The sequence below is a fragment of the Drosophila elegans genome, unplaced genomic scaffold (genome assembly GCF_018152505.1).
Source record: "Drosophila elegans isolate 14027-0461.03 unplaced genomic scaffold, ASM1815250v1 contig_476, whole genome shotgun sequence".
Classification (NCBI taxonomy): domain Eukaryota; kingdom Metazoa; phylum Arthropoda; class Insecta; order Diptera; family Drosophilidae; genus Drosophila; species Drosophila elegans.
The window spans coordinates 10933266-10948883 of record NW_024545863.1 but is presented as its reverse complement, the minus strand read 5'-3'; positions in this window follow the sequence as shown (position 1 = coordinate 10948883).

Genomic DNA, 15618 nt, shown 5'->3' with positions numbered 1-15618 from the left:
GGCTCCGAAAAAAAACCGTTGAAAAAATAGATTTTATAAAATGATAGGTGAACTGAGGAAGGCAGACTCGTTGGTGCTGGCTCCGGAAATCCGACACCAGTTTCCGGATCGACAGAGCTTTTCCACTGATTGCAACGACGTCTGAGTGCGGTCTGATGCAGCGTCGTCGCGTCTGCTGCACAACCTCCCACGAATGAAGCGGACGCGGCGGAAACCCACCACAGCCGAACGCCTCGGCCGGAAATGCGAAAGTGCGATGCCTGAGACGAATGAGAATTGGTTTAAATTCTCAATTTCTAAACGTCGGAATTCTCTCTTTGTATATGTATATGTATAAATATAAATATATAATATTTAAACAATCTTCAGAAATACACCAGCTAGATTTGCCAAATAGTAAAAACACTTTATTTATCGTTTAAGTTAATTTGTTAACCGCACGCTATCGTCTGCAAGCAAGTAGTCAGGGTACGCATGTGCATAAATGAAAACGAAACAAAAAGCTCGTATTCAGAAAGTGAGAACAAAGAGAGAGAGCTTTATCTCTTTTAGATGCAATATATTTCCATGACGATTCAGACCTATGTGGAAATTATAAATGCAAGTCACTTGACGAAATTAGTAAGATGTACCGCAAAACTTGAAGACATACTGACATACATATGCAGACTTTAGGGGAAAAATATTGAAACGACATAAAAAAACTATTACATTTAGGATATGAAAAAACTACTAAATAAACCATTTAAAAAAATATTATTTCCCCGACTATCAATAATTAATATAGAATATAATAAATGAATGTGAAACTTACACAATTGCAAAAACGGAACATAGAAATACTAAATCGACATTTGAACTTACTCCAGAAATTCAAAATATAAGAGAGAAATTTGTCATGGATTTTTATATGGTGGCAACCATTTTTATCATGTATGTATGTATGTATATTCAAAATTTGCTGCCCTAGTAGAAGTCACAAGCAGGGATTGGTTAGAAGCTAAAATAGCTATCATGAAAGTATTTAACAAAATAGGAAAACCACAGGAAATCAAAGCAGATAAAGATTCAGCATTTATGTGTGTAGCTTTACACAATTGGTTAAATTCAGAAGAAGTACAAATTCAAATAACAACAAGTAAAAACGGTATATCAGATTTGGAAAGATTTCATAAAATGGTTAATGAGAAATTGAGAATTATAGGAAGTGAACCAGACATTGAAAATAGGAATACCAAATGTGAATGTTGTTGGCAATGGTCAGCGCCATCTTTGGACCGCTTTTCGAGGCACGGTCACAGCTGTGTTGGACTTATTTTACCTACGCAATAACTTGGCTAACTGGTGATTTTTTAACTACACAACAGCTGACAGCAGCATTAAACTTGTCAGCCAGGATATTAACGGTAACACAAAAGTATTTGACTTGCATAGTCGTCTTCTATACATACATATATAGCCGCAGAATTGAAAACTTAATTTGGTCCGATCAAAACAAGTAATAACCAATCGAAAGGTATCGCTTACAAAAGGATGTGCATACCAAGACTTAACGAAAATGTGTCAAAAGTTTTTAATAAAATACTGTTTTTTTGTATATCTCAAAATGAAAATTCTTAAGGCTCTGTTTGTCGGTTTCAAAAAAAATTTAGGGCCTTATTTAGGATCCTCGAATAACACTGTGCAACAGTGAGCTATATTGGTCTAATAAATTTCGGTGTGCTGAGAACGACCTCATCCTGGGAATCTCTCCATCACCCTTAGTTTTCGGAAAAATAATTACCTTAAAGAGCATAAAAGGACGATTTTAAATAACGACCGAATTGAATTTTACTGCCTGAACCTATGACCATTGTGCTATAGTCCAACTATTTGGCTAAGGATCCTCATGCCCAAAACAGTCATGAGACTTTTTAAAAATATTATAATACAAAAACATCAAGCGACCTTTGTTTGGTGGTACCTAAGAGTATGCTATACCATTTTTATTGGAATGCCTACAATATTCATATAACATTTTAAATCCAGTCCATCCCTGAAAAACATTTGGGATTTTTTAAAAGTGTGAAACTGAAATCGGAGTTTAATATTGTCCAACGAATGGACTGTGTGAAAATGGGCACGAGAATGGTATATCGTATTCTTTCAAAAATAGTTACTTAGGCAAAAGGAAAAAGCCATATTTGGTAAATCATTTCAAAACTAAACAAACCTGAAAATGCAAATGGAAAATTATAACTATTTTTTTAAGGAATTGGCGAAATATAGAAAACCTTTAGTGTGGCTGGAAAAATATTTTAATGCATTTGCTATTTGTAAGTATATGTTGGTAGAAGCCATGCGTTACCATAAAAATTTGAAAGAATTAATACAGATTTGCGAAGAGCTTAAAAATTACGACGCGAGAGTATAAAACGAATTAAAAAATTAATTAAATGATATGGATAATCTGGATTTAAATGAAGATGGTGTTTCACTTTCTGATGAGATACATATGCTCAAAAGTGTTTAAAGAAGAATATTTTACGACAGTTTCAATGCGTCTCCATTTATTGTAATACCTGAAAAACATAGCTTTAAAATAAAACTTTTTAAAATCCCAAAAATGTGCTACGAAAATGTGTATCTGAAATTGGGGGCACAGGAAAATCTTTTTTGATTACTGTGGTCAGAAAATAAAAAATAAAAAGTCTTGGAGAGCACGCAATCATGGCTGTATGTTTTAACTATATACATTTGGCTAACTTGCCTGTTGATCCATGCTCATAGCTAGATATACACATTTAAATAATACAAAAATAATGTTAAAGCGGGATAACATAAAAAATGTCTGCCTAATTATTATAATTATAATTAAAATTGTTGCAGTTTCAATGGTGTCGAATGTTACGTTCACCCAGATAAATCTGGCAACGCTTTGCAATTTTCTAGTATTTTTTTTCGACGATCTGGGTGCCGTGTAAAAAAAGGCTCTGACAAAAAGTGTACGCCGGTTATTTGCCTCTCTCATAGATGGCGTACGGATTTCGTCGATCCGAGTACTAGGCTTAAAGAATAAAAAATTTAATCTTTTGATGTTGGAGTTGGCAGAGCATAGTGTTTGTCAGATAAAAAATTTAATGGAAAAATAAAAAAAAATAGAAAAAACTCTTACAATACAAAAACGTTGGCAGCAAAAAAAACCTGATTCATTGATGCCACTTTTTTTGAATGCGTACAAAAATATCAGCTATATTTTATTATAAAGATTGTAAATCATAATTTTACATTGTTAAGTATTACATATACATTTGCAGTATTGATAATGATTAAATATAGTTCCAAGCTTGCGGGTTGAATTAAATTGTTTCCGTTTGTCAACAAGCTCGGTCACACTAGAAAGAAAAAAACTTTTTACGCTAACAAAACTGTTCGTTGATCTGAGTAGTTTGCTTTTCATATAATCAACCTTAAGTAATGGCGCTATATTAGATTACAATCGATTAAGAAATATATTTGGAAAAGATCTACAACATCTGGTTACTAATAAAAAAGACAATACAAATGTTTCTAATAAAAATGTGTAACTGAGATTTACCCTAAAATTTAGAAATTCGCCATAAAACTTTATTTTTTCAAAATAACAGAAACGATTTCTAGTTTTTTTTTTGCTGAAAACTAGGACATTTTAACCTGGAAGTTTTTCTCAAATATAGAAATAGTCGGTATTAACTGAAATCACCATAAAACAAGAAAGGAGGCAAGCATCGGCAAGCAGAAGTTCATATATCCTTGAAACCATTAAAATAATGGTTGACTTGCGTTTATGTTTAAAAACATTGAAGCTATGATGATTTGCAGCTCAGTTATTTAATAGCTCCTATGGCAGCTTTATGATATCGTGTTAAGATTTTAATAAAATTAAAAGCTTCATTCTGAACTTGCAAATTATTGATTAGTCAAAAAGAATTTCTTAAAAAATTAAAAAATAAAAAATTCTTCTCTGACTGAAATTATAATACCCTCTTCAAGGGTATAAAATAATTTGATAGTTCAGAATTACACTTTTATTTTTTTTATTCAAATCGGAAATCAATATTATAAAGCTGCCACAGGAAAGTTCGAGTATTTGAGCTGAAAATCATTATAGTGTCAATGATTTTAATCACATACGTAAATAAATCAAAATTGAATTGTTTTCAAGAATGTGTTCTTTTGGAAATAGCTGCAAGGGTATATGAACATCGGCTTGCCGAAGTTTGCTTCCTTTTTTGTTTAGATAGAAATGAATCTTGATATATACAGTAATTTTCTTATCGGTAAGCAGTATTATAGCTCCGTCTGTATGGGGAAATTGAAGATACAATACTTCTCAGCAACATGAACGCGTTGAAAAATCGCATCACGGCCTAACAATGTCATGGGATCGCATCTATATTTGTTTGATTATTATTTATTTGCGCCCTCCCTCGCCATCAAACGTCAAGTGCGATGGAATACTCAAACAGCAAACAAACGATCTCTCATCAGTGCGTCATTTGAAGTGCCGCTAAGGACACCAATTGTCCGGATTTTGCCACATTATCCTTTGGATTGCGGGTAGGCGACACCAATCGCATCTCTGAAGTGCAACGTGACATGCCGCTTCCTTAGATCTTGCCGCCAGTAAAGTCTGCCCCTTGCAAAAACAAAGTTGTCCAGGGGACGACTCTTGGTCCTCCTTCTGGATTGTCTCGAACGAAAAATTGCCATCACAATGACGAATATACCTGTTGACACCTTACAAATAGACAATTCCTCTAATTAATGGGAGCGTCAAGAGACTCTTGGGTTTATCGAAGAAATATGACGGTTTACCAGTTCCCAATTGTAGCAGGTTCAATGGCTCAATTATTACTAGACTCTCAGACTCTCATATGTAGAAGCCTGACTGTCTGCGAAACTCTTTATTGGGTTCATTTTTCCCAGAAGGAGCAGCGGCATCTTCTTTGGGTGACAATTTATCGCAGAAATAGCACTTTCATTTAACATTTACCCACTCCGGGGACTTCGATTTAGTGGACTGGGTTCACACGTTGTTGATTTTTTTTTTTAATGCATCGTTTACACAGTGTTAGAAAGTTTATCCCCTGACTTTTTGATTTATTAAAATATTTTAAGGAGACTACAAATTAACTTTTGTCAATATTGAAATACAATACCAATCAAAGTCTTTTTGAAGAGTTTTAAAACTAGTGACGGATGAACCTTAAACTTATAAAGAAATACATTTAAAATAATTGCATTTATTTGATTTATTTTCTCCTTAAATTTGTACTATATATTCTAAAACTTTATCGCTAAGCCCCTTTAAAGTATATATATTAGTTTTAGTTACATTTTGAAACGTAGTAAAGGACATTTTTTGTCCTTTAGTTTTTATGAAATAAGTTAAGGAGTTAATAAGAAATAATTCGAACTTATTTCAATTATCAATTTGATATATATTCAGTGTATTCAGAAGGCGACACTTCCGACCCTAAGAAGTATATATATTCCTAATCAGCATCGCCCAAGAGAGTGGACCTAGCCACGTCCGTTTGTCCGTTCGCTTTTCCGTAAACTAGCCCCTCAGTTTTAAATGCAACTTTCCAAAAGTCTACTTTCTGTAGCAGGTTATAAATAAATATATCAAAAAGCTCCAATAGGAACAATCGGAAATAATGTTTACTCAATTTATACGAACATACTTTGAGATATAGAAGTGACATACTTTAAAGCAAAACAATAACAATTTGTTTATATTTATAATATGCTATGTTAATTTTAAACATATGCGGAAAATTTTGAAATATAGCATTTGAAATATAATATATTTTTTTATTAAAAAAAATTAAAAAATCTCTTATGGAAAAAAGGTAGTTGACTGTAACTATTTAAGTAAAAGTTTGGTTTGTAAAAACGTTACATTTAATAAAAAAAATTAATATTCATGCGTCATGTTCGATTCCAGATTTCTCCGCGAAGCGTTAAACTCAGTAGTCTGAAAACATGGTAATGCGAAATAATGTTACATTAAAAATATGTTCATAAGCCAATGTTAAGATTTCGTATCCTTTAATGCTAATCAATTGTCTAATGGGAAATACTATAACACACGATGCTGAGAAGGGCTTGAACATAATCATTTAAGATTTTATGGCATCCCCATCCCCAGGCTCTCTAGGTTGTGAATGAGAAACGTTAATGATTCTCGCCTGGTGGCATACTTCATGGGTCGAATTAGATCTCAAACTAAATACGTATTCGTATTCAGTGACGAAATGCGGCAGCTAATCGATTGCGCACGCTCAATTTAAGCGGCGGCCCAGAGTCTGCCACAGGAGCTCGGTAACAGGACGAGCGGACTAGCCACATTGGCGACCGCATCGCCGCAGGACGCCTGGGCTGCCTGAAAACATGGGTGAGCCAGAGCCAGAGTTAGAGCCAGAGCGGCTGCCAAAGGTGCCACGTTACCATTCAATCCGACACAATGATGCCAGCGTCATAATGGAAGTAAGAATCGGAGTTGACTCTTCCTTTTGACGCAACTACCCGAAATTGGCTCGCTTGTCATTATTCATATCCCACTTTCTATTCAACAAATCGGGGAAGGTGTCAGCCGAAGGTGTCGGCGCAGCCCCTCCGCTTCTCGATTCTCAGTTCTCAGTTCTCGATTCTCGGTTCTCGATTTTCGATGCAGCTAGGGGCGAAGACGTGCCACTATTTTCCCCGTCTTCGGGCCCATTGTGCCATTGTTTTGCCGGATTCTGCTTCATCGAGTGGCTGGCCGTGGTTTATAGCGGAGAGATGAGAACAGGGTCGGGATGAGGCAATCCTTTGTGCATGGCGACTCAATAAAACACTTATTGTGGACAAATTTCGACATTTTTCAAGCGCTGTTTTCGTTTTGTCTATTTTGTGTCCGACGTGTATTGGTGTTCTTCCACTGGCATCAAAGGGACGGCTTGACTCTTAGCTGGAATCAATTTATTTTATGCGAAATAATCGTGTTGATGGCTTCGTCCTCGCCCCTTTTGCTCATTCGGTTACCCTTCGCTCCCTCAATCTCACTCTTACTCTACAATAGCGACATTTGGGTTTGGTTTGTGGCCGCACCAACCCCAGGACCACAACTCCAACCCCCTAACAGCGATTGCCCGCAAACCTCAGGGCTGGAATTGGGTTTGGGCTTGGGTTTGGGATTGGGATTGGGATTGGGCTTGGGTTTGGAGCGCCTAGGTGAAGAAGGGTGGAAGTAATTTAAATTTATGATGTCAATTTATAGTAGTTTTTGCGGTTTTCCGCACAGACACATATCATAGTGAGGCTCAAGGATCTAGTGGTTATAAAGGGCGGGAATGCGATGAGATTACATATGGATTTATATAAAAATGTAAATATTTTAATCTGGTCACATCGGTATACCTTCGGATTTTTTAAAACAGAGATCTAATTTTAAAAGAAAACAAGAAAAAAAGCAAACCTTGGTAAGCCGAAGTTTTTATACCCTTGCAGTTATACAAATTATATAATATATTTATTAATTCTCGGATTTGTACTTAATGCAGACTTACCAAATCAATTGTAAAATCTTAAACTTAATCACTTCCACGCTCTTAAGGCGATACTTTGCTTACTCTTTTTTACACACACAATATAAGTGACACTGTTTTTATACTCACAAAATAAATAAATAGAAAAAAATTTTTTGTTTGGTATATTATTCGTTCAACATCTGTCGATAGCGAATAAACTTTACAACCTTTCAAACTTTCTGCGGTAAATAAATGTCAGATTTTTGTTGAGTTAAAATTAATATTTTTAATACTCATATTGATTATAATACCCTCTGCAAGGGTATACTGACGTGTATATGTCGTTCCAAACTAAATTTCAAGAACCAATTTTTGAAATAAAACGTAATACGTTTTGGATGTTTTCTAAATGGCTTGCAATTCAGTTTTCAAAGGGAAATGAGATTATTTTGGTGACAAAGAAAATATAAGGCAGTGTTTTTGGAAGGTTATACTTATTTTTTTAGGTAAAATTATTCACACACCTTAAAAAAACTATTACGTAAATTAAAGTAAAAATAGATTGCGACTTAGGTTAGTTTTTTTTTTTTAAATAGATTTTAAGTATCATTTAACATTTAAATATTTGCAGCTCTTAGTGACTAGCGCATTAACTTGTAAGTTCCAAACTTGTAGCGTTAGAAATACAATACAATTATATTTTTGGGGGAAGGCACTCGACCACAATTTGTTTTTTGTTTCGTTGTGTAAACCATATTTGGGATCAAACCATCAAGGCATGGTTATCAATCAATTATTAAGAATCATTCTTTTTCTGCCAAAATTAAATTTTTTTATACATTTTTTCCCCTTGCCATGTGGACCACTAAAAGCGAAGGGCCGATCAATCAATCCGAACGCAATGTTTTGCAAGCTCAACAATTGCACGGCCCTCAGACATCGTGGGCCATCGTGATATGGCATTCGCAAGGTTGATCGAGGGGTCTTGCGATCAGCGTGAGGGGATTTGCGCAATGGTACACCTACATATGCCGAACATATACATATAGTTTAGTTTCAAACTCGGTTCATCATTCATCCAGGCTATTCACAGAACTGCCACTCCATTCATCACGGGAAGCAGGCCGAAGGAGACAATCTCTATGTGCTAGCACTTGACAGCTGACCAGAAACCGGAGTCGTTAGGTAAACATGAATTTATCGGTTATTATTTGTACCTTTCGATCATAATTGCACCTTAGGTGACAGCCGCGTCACCCAGGCCCATTTCAATAGCCAATATCCTACTGTTTCTTTCACAGATCTTTGCATCTATCCATTGAGAGGTCAGTCGGCCGAATGGCATTGATAACTAAGTGTGAAAAGGCTTCTCAGACAACACCGTCTGTGTGCCCTGGATCCTGGATGTTCAACGGCAGCATTGTGTGCATTCTGAGGAAGTCCTTGCCCCCGAGCCACTCTCGGACATTTCAATTTGCATTTGACTTTGCGGCTGTTGTGTGGGCGAGCCAAGCCACTTATGATGCTCGCAGGGAGTCGTCCTTCGTCCCTGCGGCTACTCAGTTTCTTGGGCGGATCAGTGCTCGAGCCGCTACTGGACCTTCTGTGCCATTATTGCAACTACTGCCCAGGAGGAGACAATTGTTACCGATTTGCGTTTCTTCCTTGACACTCTCGCTTGGAAAATTATCACAGTACTAAGACGATTTCCTTTTTTAATCCGCCATAAGCTGTAAAGCGTGTCACACGGTCAATTGAATAAGGTTGAATAGGTGTAAGAATCTCGACAAATTCCGTTGCAGAGTTGGATTTTAAATAAAGAATGGCCGAGTCCCAACCATCCTAACATACATTTCAGAAATTTGACAATTTATTTAAATTTAAAAAAAATTAATCAATATTTAAAAGATTTTGTTACGTATTTGATACGTAAATCCCAATTTAGTGGTCAAAATTTGTTAGGAGATCTCTTTAACACATTATATTTAATTAATAGTGTAAGGACTTGTTTCTTTCCAACGTTAATTTCTAACTCATCAGCTTTTCTCGAGAGAGAGGAAACTTCTATTTAACCTGAAGCAGAGATTTGCAATTATGACTTTATTGTTTTTGCAGCGTTCGAGGCTATCCGATTTTTGCTGCAGACTTGCGATTACAATTTCATTATAACAATTTAATAAATTCATAAGCATTCATTCATTCATTCTTAATGTTGGCTTTTTTAATCAAATAAATTTATGGCCCAAATAGTACAGTAAGCAGCTACGAAACATTTGAAGCTCAAAATTCGAAAATTTTTTGTAAAAATGTGCCCTAAATTTATTTATTTTGTATTTTAACAAAATTAAATCTAGCATATAATACTAAATCTAACGAATTACTAAATGGATACTAGCTGCTAGCTGATTCTACATTTACTTACACTCTCTGTTTTCACTAGAAGTAGTTCTCCTTATAGACGATTTGAGTTAAGAATGTTTTAGTTAAGTAAACTCGACTAGATGCACATAGATGATTGAGCCATACATTTTAAAACTTACTTTTGATTTGAAATTGTTTTACACATACATATAATAAACATTTCAAATAACGATTATATGTGAGTTATATTCATAAAAGTTATAGTCGTTTCGGATCCTAAAAAAGAAGTATGTGAATTGTGGGCATTGTTGTCAATGTCATAGTTTGGATGGGGGTTTGAACTAGCCCAGTCCAATTCCAATCTCCTGTTGTAAGCCGACAATCCGAGTTATCCCGGTCAGGTAAATAAAATATCGCTTTGGACGGGCCAACACAACTGTGACATTGTTTGAATGCAAATGCCATTGATAATAGAACGATTACCCGACGAGGTCAACACTTGGCACACCAGCCCATACACAGCCCGTATGGATATTCAAATGGAAACCCGTCGGCACAGAGATCGGCTCTGGCCACCAGTCCAGTTGTCGTCGCATGAATGGTCTGCATTACAAGCGGATTATTGGATTTGAGGTTAAGTGCTTTTTCAGTGATGCCAACGGCGGATGAATTGAGTTTTGGTCGAACATTTCCACAAATGTTTTGACTCAGACGGGCCACGACAACGCACGCGGTAGGCGGAGCCATCGCCATTGCCATCCAAGGACGCCATTGCTTCGCGAGCAGCTGTCCTCGCGGTCGCAGATGTCCAGCGGATCGATCTTGAGCTCGGGCCACTCAGCTGCCCCAAGGAGAAGTAGAGGGAGGAGCGGTCCGACGGCGTACGCCAAGAAGGAATCGACATATCGACACTTGGATGGGAGAAGCGGAGTCGGGGAACTAATAGAATAGAATAGAATTGATCATATCCCGTGGAAAGGGTCGTGAAACAGAGCGGGGTGGCTTTTGTGACGAGCCTTTTAATGGACGACACGGCCACAGCTCGCGGCTTCTGCGGCATTGTGTCACGGGATGGATAAATGCTCAGCGGCACTTGGAGATTGAATAGTCGGGACCGGGCACAAACAACCTTTTGGACTCTGTGCTGCGCCACCAACTCGCTGAAAAGAGCAACCACGATTGCCGCTCAAGAGCGCGCCGCAGGAATTAGTCGAGTGCAATCGCCCGAAAAACTAATTTGATTTATGCCTTCGCATTTCAGTCTCCTTCCTGGCTGCGTATCCTGCCGCCATTCGCATCGCCATTGACACCCAAAACAAGGCTGCGAAGCTGCCCTTGGAACGCCCAGGCAAGCGCCTCTCGACGCTTATTCTGCCCGTTGGCAGCTTGGAGAACTTTGAAAAAAAATAATTGAGATTCGCCGAAAATGGCGCATGCAACCGGGAATGGGCGGAATATAGTACAGCCACTCCATAATAGCGATGAAAGCCGATTCCAAATCCGGATACTGTGGGCGATGCGAATTCGAAAGAATAAAACATGTTCTTAATTTAAGAGGGAGTAGGAGTACCTTGAAAGGATTTTATTATGTCTTGATTAACCAACTTAAAGAATATTCTATTGATTTTGCAAAGAAATTTTAAATAAAACGGCAATACACTATGGGACAAACGGCTATTTTTGTGGCATTAATAAATAACTTAAAAACGAAGCTATTTTCGTGGGTTGTGTTTTTAAAATAAAGTCTATGATACGAATGCAAGCCAACTTAAACTGTGGGTATTTTATTTTAGAGGGAGTAGGGTTAACTCGAGTAAACATGGCACCTTGAAAAGGTTTTATTATGTTTATGTAAAAAATGCTGATAATTCTTTGCTGTAAAATAAAATTTAGTAAACTTGAGCTAATTAAGAGGTATAAAATTAGCCTTACCTTCGTCCATTTCGCTCTGATTGACATTCAAGTAATATTTTAAAGAGCAAGTTTGGCTTAAAGGTGCCATATTATTTGGCATGCTGCATTTTGTTTTTACTTTATTTATTCTCTGTATGATTAGTATTTTGTCTATATTGGTCATTAAATTGGGTTAGGTATCAATGGATACTACAATTTTAATTGAAAATATTGAGGAATATTGAGAATCTCGTCCGTAAATTAGTGTTTCGATTTCTGCCAATAAATTTCCGGTTCTGATGGATGGAAAAGGTATTGTAATTACAATATCCGAAATCTTTTTATCATTTTCACGCTCAGTCTAAGATACTATGTGAAACTTTAGTAATTTTTGAATACATCTGCTATCTACACGACAGAGACCGCAATTAAAGACTTTTTAACGCTTTTAAAGAAAACCGACAAAGTACCTATAAATTGCGTATTGCCGTGAAATTATTGGTAACTAAGTAAATACTATAAACTATTTTTTTTAATAGGATTGTTAACAGTTACGTGCTCAAGTATATATTACAAACCATCTTTTAAAAGTAAAGGATATCATAAACATGGGATAAGTTATGTTAAATTTCATTTTATATTTATATGCAAATCAAAAGAATAAGATTTAAGGTATTAAGTTTTATGCGTCCCAAATAAATGTTTTTCCCACTCTCAAAGATAACAAAATCCGTTTCGTGGTAATACAAACGCGTCAGAATCGATACACCTTATATTCTTTTTCATTATATTTATTAATTTATTTCTCTTACGAGCCTGAGTCCCTAAAACTGGAAGATATTGTTTTAATTGTTGGCATGAACTTGTAGACAGGCCCATTAAAAAAATAGAACTAAAAACGCTACTCACTTCCTCTATATTTGTTTGAGTTTTAGTTTCGGGTTTTAAACATTTCCAATCGCTCTTTTCTTTTGTTTTGATAACATAAGAAATGGTTAAAAAAATGGTTTGACGCCCATGGGGTGCTTTTCAAATCTTATTAACCACATAAAAAGAATCAAACTTTAAAACAAGCCCATTTTTAATCCAGATCCAATAAAACTAAAATTTAAATTTCGAAATTCTCGGCTTTAAGGAATTTTGCATAAATAAATATTGAATAATGGATCTTAATCCTCATTGGAAAGCTCATAAAGCTACTCACCTATTTTTTATTTTAACCAGCAAAATAATTTGTCAAACTCTAATTATATGCAAATACTCTAATTAAAAATAATCAACTATTTTATATACCTTTAAACTTTTCCATGGCACGAATAATTGGAATGGGTTCTTTTCGCAAACCATAGTAAGGTTAGTACAATCGCTATCACAATTAGTTAGCAAGCTCCTTCGCTCGAACTGGGCTCAAGATGAAGTGTGTGTGTTGAAACCACCTTGTTTTAGTCCTCTCATAATCTACGCGATCGTGAAAAATCTTCTTCGCTTGGAGTGATCACGATTATTAGCGGGGATCGAGTCCAGCTTGCTAAACCTTGCATATCCGGATTTTTGAAGCGTAATCTTGCTAGCGCTCGAAAATCGAACTCGGGACTTATGTATGTGTGCCACTGCAAAAATAGCCATGCCATGACGAAGTATAGTTAGGATGGAAGTTTCCCCTGATCATGTCGCCGTCTAGGACCATGTCCATCCTATATCAACAGTCAACGTACTTTCCCCATATGTGGCGGGCAACAGCTCAAGCACAAACGCATGTAAAATTCCTAATTAATTTAAATATGATTATCATGTCCTGTGCTTATCTCATGTGTGTCTAATAGTTACGAACCACGAACGGTCAGGTATTTGGGCAATGCAATGGGCAGCTCGCCGCCTAAGACATTCCATGAATGAAATCAGACATCACAGGCACTAGACGAGCGGTTTTCAATATCTAATTATTTTATAACTTCCTTTCTTGCCGTTTATGAGTGCCGCATTGTCTTAGGTAGGTTGCAGTTTACGACCAATCGCTCTGAACGACGATTGCGTGGAAATACCGGCGCTCATTACTGAACGAATGTACTGGGAAATTCCCAAGCGGCTGCAAGCCCAAGTCCCAGCCTACGCAAATAAGCTCATGGATTTTATAGCCTCACCACCCCTCAAACCAACCCAGCCAACTACCAACTACCTGACACCATCGAACCGATCGCAGGACTCTATTCCGGGCAGTCACAGCGGTGTTTATGAATGAATCCTTTGAGTGCGCCGAGTCGTGAATGAAATGTTCTGCGCGGCCTGCGCTTTATGGCAGGTACTGCCAGCTCTGGAGGCTACCTAACCCACCGTAACTCATCCCAAGGCGATGCATTCATTAGCATCGGCAGAACAATGAAGCTGCACCTAATCCAAATGATTTCCCTTTTGTTTCAAGTGACAGGACAGAAGGCTTAAGGCGCTAGCGCTAGAATTGGGGAATGCAGCTTCTCGCTAAAGCAACTGATAGGAAGTGCACAACGCCTTGGTCAAATGAAAGTAGTTTGAGTGGTACATCATCAGTATCAAGTTTTTACACACAGGAAGTTTCGATTGATTAGTCAACACTTTCCTACTGCATTGTTATCTAAAATACACTTTTATTTTCAAATCAGTAGGCAATGTTTTCACAACTCAAAATGCATATTGTAAATCAAAATGTGAAGTATTTAAGAGTATTTAATTTTTTCAATAGCTGCAAAGGCTTGCCAAAGTTTTCTACCTTTCTTTTTTTATTCTAATGAAACTATCTCCATACAAGTAAATGCTAGAAAATATAATTCTCCATATCGGACAATTGAGGAATTAAATGTATGGTTTAATTTTCCTAAATGTATCCTACTTTATAGATTATTTGTTTATACGTTTTAAGACTAGGGGAGCATTAGTTAATGGTCCATATTTTATGACATATCTGACATTTTTAGCGAACTACTCTTTCTCTTTACTTTATTTCAGGTAAATAGTTTTATTGTAAAATAAATATACTTTTGTATAAAACTATCAATAAATTTGGAGAGGAAAAATAAATTTCTTCTATCTTGTTTCCATTTTATATATTTTATTTTTGTCGTTTCATATAAAGCAGAGAGAATTTTAAAGTACATACAGCCATCTTTTGGAGCGTTAGAAGAAATTCTCTTTTTTTTTTTTTCTGACAGTTTAAAAATATTTTCGTTTCATTACTTTTTTGTTACTACAGTGCTTCAAACTCTGCATGTGTTTGTATATTTTCAAATTAAATAGTTATTGGCTTAAATATTGGGTGGTTCGACAGTAAAGTTAAGTTTTTCAACTTTTAAATTACTTAAGTAATAAAACTGTTTTATCAATTTCACGAACTTTTCACCATTATTACATTTTTTTCAACAGATGAAATATTACAAACCGTATACTTAAGATATAGTTTTGTTTTAATGGAAAATAAATATGCAAAAAGGTGAAAATTGTATTAAAAAACTTAAAAGGACTCCCTGTCCAAGTACAAATCTTATACTAAATTAGAACATTAAACATAGTCACGCACATCCAAATCCATTCGTTATCCATTGTGCTTTGTATCTTTTCCTCCTAATCTGGCGCCCGCATCGCATCTCGTTAAGGCAAACGCCCACCGAGGGCAGTAAAGTTTTCCCCGAACATCCCCCAAGCATCCGATGCTGAAGCTAAGGCCAACTGTACCATCTGAACTACAGGCTCAAACCCCTATCCTTGTATCCTTATCGCCAGCCCTCGAGTGTCAGGCCCCTTGGAAATCGCTGCGAAAACTGCCCACGATTCCTTGGCCCACACTTTGCATATTTGGGAT